This window comes from Nannospalax galili, unplaced genomic scaffold (assembly GCF_000622305.1).
Source record: "Nannospalax galili isolate Female #2095 unplaced genomic scaffold, S.galili_v1.0 scaffold660, whole genome shotgun sequence".
In the NCBI taxonomy this organism is placed as follows: domain Eukaryota; kingdom Metazoa; phylum Chordata; class Mammalia; order Rodentia; family Spalacidae; genus Nannospalax; species Nannospalax galili.
This window is the reverse complement of record NW_008349073.1, coordinates 3,077,814-3,083,706: the sequence shown is the minus strand read 5'-3', so window position 1 is coordinate 3,083,706 and position 5,893 is coordinate 3,077,814.

Genomic DNA, 5,893 nt, shown 5'->3' with positions numbered 1-5,893 from the left:
ATCAACAAATTTTAAAAAATGAATTATATTTTAGGAGGAAGTATGGAAATTTACATCATGCCAATTAGTAGAGATGAAATCTTCCCGATGACTTTATAGACATACACAGGTGCCAAGGAGCCAAGTGCAACCAATTATGACTAGTAATAGTCAGATACACACAGATTAGAGTGCGCCAACATCTCAGTGTTAGTAGCAAAAACAATAAGTCTTTCTTCAAGGAACAATATATTCTAAAATGAAATGGAGATTTTTTTGAAGGTTAAAAAACTCACTCAGTTTTATGTCTTACAGGCCTTATACTGAGTTCAATATTGTATAACCGTATTAATTCAAGAGCAAACCTAAAAATTTTATAGCGAATATTAAAACTGTAGTGAAATGCTTCTTCTAATCATGTAGTTATTAAAAATTAAAAAAATTGATTAAAAAATAATAATAATTCTTCAAAGCATAAAAATTTGCTCCTTAATAATTAGTAGATGTGAAAAATATTACCATTGAAATCTACCTGATGACTTTATATCCATGCTCAGATGCCAAGGAGCTCAGAAAGTAATCGACTGACTAGTAATAATCAGATATATAGAGATTAGAATTTTGCTTTTATTTAGAAGTGTGGAATTCAACTCTCAGGTCCAAGAAGAGGTAAGCATGTTCATGACAAGAGAGCCCCTTTGACAGTAACCTGTGTATTTTAAAATACATTGTCTTGTAACAATTAAAGAAATATCCACTGAATTCCAGCTACTTAAGGTTGTACTGTGCTTCGTGTTTGGAGTTATATTATTCTCTCTCTCTCTCCTTAATGGCCAGATTCAATTTCTCACTTCTTGGATATTGAGCACTTTTTACAAATTAAAAAGAAAGTCACCTAAGGCAACTCTCAAGTACAGACTTATTGGGGAACTTGATGATATTACCAATCATTAAGGAACTAGGTTCTATACCTCTGCCCTTGATGACCAGAAGCCAGCAAAGACCCTTGGGACTGACCTAATGCTTTAGTTTGCAGATTCTGATTTGTGACATTACTGATGTTTAAGCCTCTGAATATGGCTGACTAGTTTAATCATCTTCAAATTCAATAATACCATAATCATCTTCAAATTCAATAATACCATTAACACTATTGAAAATGACCTATCTTTCTCTGACACCCTCCACTTGATTCACTTTATTTGTAATTTAACAATTACAAGTTTTCTTTTCAGAATCCCTCTCTTGTTCTAAGCAAAGACTATATTAGCCTCCTTTCATAATTAACTATTCTTATGCAAAAAGAGTTTCCAAACATGGATGAATGATTCATGAATAATTAAAAATAACCAAACCTGAGAAAAATGTGTACAAATATAATCCCTTTAAAGTAATTTAATATATAAAATCATACAAACTCAGTGATTGAGCACTGTGTCTCTAGAAAGGTGCTAGATCCTAACAGGTCCAAAGAAACCTGAACTCATAAAATTTCATCACAACAAAGGAAATGAGACACAACAGGATGTATAAGAAATATAAGAATGATATGTTTAATCTGAGGGTAAAACAACATATCTGGTAATGAAGGAGCTTTGATTAAGGAACATTATATATAAATATGAAATTAGGAAATAATAAACAATTTTTTAATCTAGAGTCAGGTGCAGAAGTGTACACCTTTAATTCTAGCATTTGAGAGGCAGAGGACAGGCAGATCTCTGTAAGATGGAGGACAGTCTGGTCTATATCTCAAAAAAAAGGTATCTGGGATTATAAGCGCAATAAAAACAGTCCACTAACAAATAAAGGCAGTCTGAGCACTATGAATAAGCTACTACATTTAAGCTTTACAACCAAAATCAGGAGTTTTGATTTCATAACTACAAGTTAGGTTTGGAGAAAATATGTAATGTGATCAGTATACTGTCCAAGAAAATGTTTGCATTTGCTCATTTGAGAGCATTTTTCTCCAGATCTGCTAGGCACTGAATTCTAGACTAAGCATGAAGATTTAAAACAATGGGGAATTCTGGGACAAAGCTGAGGTCCTCTAGAAGCAGAGTCTGAAACAGGGATTTGTAGGCATGTAACTTACTACAGGGCTGTTCTGAAGGAAAATAGAAAAAGGAAACAGATGAAGGCAGAGATGCTATACCATCAGGGGACCAGCAGTCAGCCTGATCCTAGGGAGAGCACCGCAGCATGAACACCCCCACAGATGTGCTTCTACCTTGAAGCAATAGGGACAGCCTTTTGGACATCCCAAGTAGCCAGAAGCTGACTGGAAGAGGCCTCTGGGGAGGCGAAAGGATAATTCATCAACTGAGTTGGCTCTTAGTGAGTAAGGGGTCATTTTCCATTTGAGTGGTGAAGAGTGAACTGTTAAGTAGCCAGTGTCTCACAACAGTTAAGGGATACGACCCCCTAGCCTGGTACAGGAGATCTGAATGGAACATCAGCAGTATACATCATGTCCTCATATTCTTAGAGAAATTAATTTTAACCTACAATCCTACACCTAGTCCTCAAGACTCTATGAAATAATTCCATAAGAGTAAGACTATGGCAACAACATAAAATAATTCAAGGAGACTCTATGGCATAGGGAAAAATGATGAACAAAAAAACATATTGTAAGTTAAATATAGTAGCTATTCATAGAGAATGCAAAAAAACTCTCATATGATTATAATATGGAAAATAGTGGTGGGGTGAGAAAAAGAAAAGTAAAAGTATCCTACTGCCAGTAACAGTAAATCTGAAAAGGAAAAAGTAAATACAGATTAACTCTGGACCTGCGCTGATCAATGATTATGTTCCCCCAAAATTCATATGTTGAAGTCCTCACCCGAGGACCTCAAAATGTGACTATGTGAAAATGGGTTATTAAATTAAAACAAGGCCATTAGTGTGAGCCCTGATCTAATCTGATATCCTTACAAAAAGAAATGAGGATTTATCAAGAAAACCCAGGAATGGGATCACACAGAGAAAGGAGCATGAAGGCACAAAGAGGTGACCATTTGCAGGCCAAGGAAAAAATAAAATGTTTTTCAAATTGACTCTTCTAGAGGCAGAGAAAATAAACAGAATGCTTTCTTATAGCTGTCCAAGAGATATCAATTCTACCAGAGTCTGAGGTCCCTCTTAAGAATCAAGCCTATAGGCAAGAAGTGGTGGCACACGCCTTTAATCCCAGCACTCAGGAGGCAGAGGCAGGCAGATCTCTGTGAGTTCAAGGGCAGCCTGGTCTACATAGTGGGTTCCAGGCCAGCTGGGGCTCAGGGAGGCCCTGTCTCAAAATGAAAAAAAAAATCAAGCCTATAACTCATTAGCTGGGGTCCTCCCCTGAAGATCCTCACTCAGAATAGAGCAGCCTACTATCTGTGTTTTGAATCTTTGGTTCTGATTTGATGATTCCTAGGAGTGAGTGTTATGGAGTGTTGTGGCACAGAGAGATCTTTCCAGAACAAAAAATTAGGGGCCCAGACTGGGATTATTGCAGGTGGCTGCTACCCAGGAGACTTCATGGGCATAAGACAACTTGCCTTGCGACGCACATCTGAAAATGTCCCACAGAAGAATCACCCACTCCCTTCACCCCAGAAGCCCAAGTTATTGTCCCTTTAAGCTCTGCAAAAGATCATTTATCTTGTCTTGTTTTAGGGCTAATATTCCCAAGCCTTGTGCATGTAATAAATTTTGTGTACTTTTTTCTGTTAAAAAGAAATGGAAATACATAAAACCAGAGAAATGAAAAGTTTTTTTTTCTAAAGAATACCCTAAAAAAGAACTAAGCAAATAAAGAAATATACAAAGCTTCTGAATGGGAAAAACATCACATTGTAAAGCCGTCCCTTTAATCTGTTCCTTACAACCCTCATCAAGACGCAAGTATGAGACTTTATGGAATTTGCAATCTTGATGTAGTTGCCTAGAAGAGAAAATGTGTAAGAATACATCTGACAAAGAGCAATGGAGCAACATTTGCCTTATAAGTTTTCAAAACGGTCCTGAAATGATTACAAATATTACAACTCAGGAAGCTGAGGAAAGAAGGTCACAAGTTCAAAGCCAGCCTGGATTACAAAGTGAGACAGTGGAAAGGAAGGAGGATGGGAGGGAATGAGAGAGGGAGAGAGAGAGGGAGAGAGAGAGAGAATAAAGAAATGAAGAAAATAAAAGAAAAAACCTGCACTACAGTCAGCAGAAAACAGAAGAGATTTCTACCTTCTTATATGATCAAATGGGATTAGTACAACTGGCTGACCATTTGGAAACAAAATTGGATCCCTATGTCCTGTGTTTCAAAAAATCAAGTTTAGGCTTGCATGTAAAAAAAAAAAACTATAAAAGCATCCTAAGAAAATACAAGATAATTTAAATATATACACTTGGAGTTAAATATTTTTATCAGATCCAGAGGTAATGTATTAACCATTTAACCATAAAAGCTTTAAACTTTTATATACTATGAGGTAACTTTAAGGAAGTTTTAAAAACTGGGAGAAAGTATTTGTAACAGCATCTAAAATTCAGTAAAATAAATAAATAAACCCAATTTAAAAGTAGGGAAAAGACAATACAAGCATTTTACCAAAACTTTCACACTACACATGTGAAAGCATGCTGTCAATACTAATCATGTGAATGCAAATAAAATTCAAATTTTGCATATTCTTACAATTATATTTGAAAATGTATTCATGATTAAAGTAAGAATGTCAGGAAAAGGTCTATGGAAATATAAATTGGCTACAGATTTTTGGAAGACAATTTGGCGATAACTACTGAAATTTTAGATGCATGTACTTTTTGACCCAAAATTCCACATTTTAATATCTATCCAAAAGAAATATGCTCTCAAATATAATACAATATCTATATACAAAATTTTTCATTGTAGTGTTTTTAATGGCCAAAAAGTGGAAGAAAAGAAAATTAAATCCATACTATGTAAAACTGTGCAACAGTTTGAAAGAATTACGTGAGCATGAATATTCTGGTACGGAAGGTGTGGGAGACATATTAAGGTAAACTTGAGTGAACAGTATAATCTATTAATGTAAGAATCTAACCTTATGCTTTTGTGAACCCAGGGGTATATGTAAATGGAAAGGAAAGGGGCTAGAAAGATACACCATATTTTTCCTGGTGACTATTACTGGGAAGGTGATTATTTATGGGGTTCAGGAAAAGACACTCAGCTATTGTACTAAAAATTTTTACAACACAAATGTGTCTACTTTTACGGTCTCATTACAATTTTTAAAGAGGAAAGATAACAAGAAACACAGTACCAGACAAGAGAAACCTCCCTTTGAGTTTTTGGTCAGGGTAGTCCAAAAGACTCCCAAAATAACACAGGCTATTGCCACAGACCTTGATTTCCTCCCAGAACTTGAAGATAAGATGATATTGCTAAAAACAAGACACAGGACTTGGAGCAATGGAGCTGGAGCTGACCTGGAAGCCTCCTCCCCAAAGATTAGTTCTCATAGTTCTGGAGGACACTATGGAAGCTGCTAAGGGAGACCATCAGTCAATGGTCCAACCCAGCCCTAAAGCCTAATAACCACAACAACAACTTGCACAACAAACTATAGCAGTACAGTATTGGCATTTTATCTTGAGGGTAATCAACAGCTATTTAATTGGACTTAAAACCCTCTCAATGGGAGAGAACTCAAGTGTGACACTATAAACACAGCCAAATACACATGGCTACTCGAGAGGTCATAGATCCTAGAGAAAACCCTATCTCTGTTATATCCCTAGACAAAATTTAATTTCTTACTGTATGCTAAATATGGATCCTTATATTTACAAATAAGTATACCATTTATCACTCATCAAAGAAGCTTCTTTTACAACAGTTGGAGACTATTACAGAGTTCCACAACTGGTCACA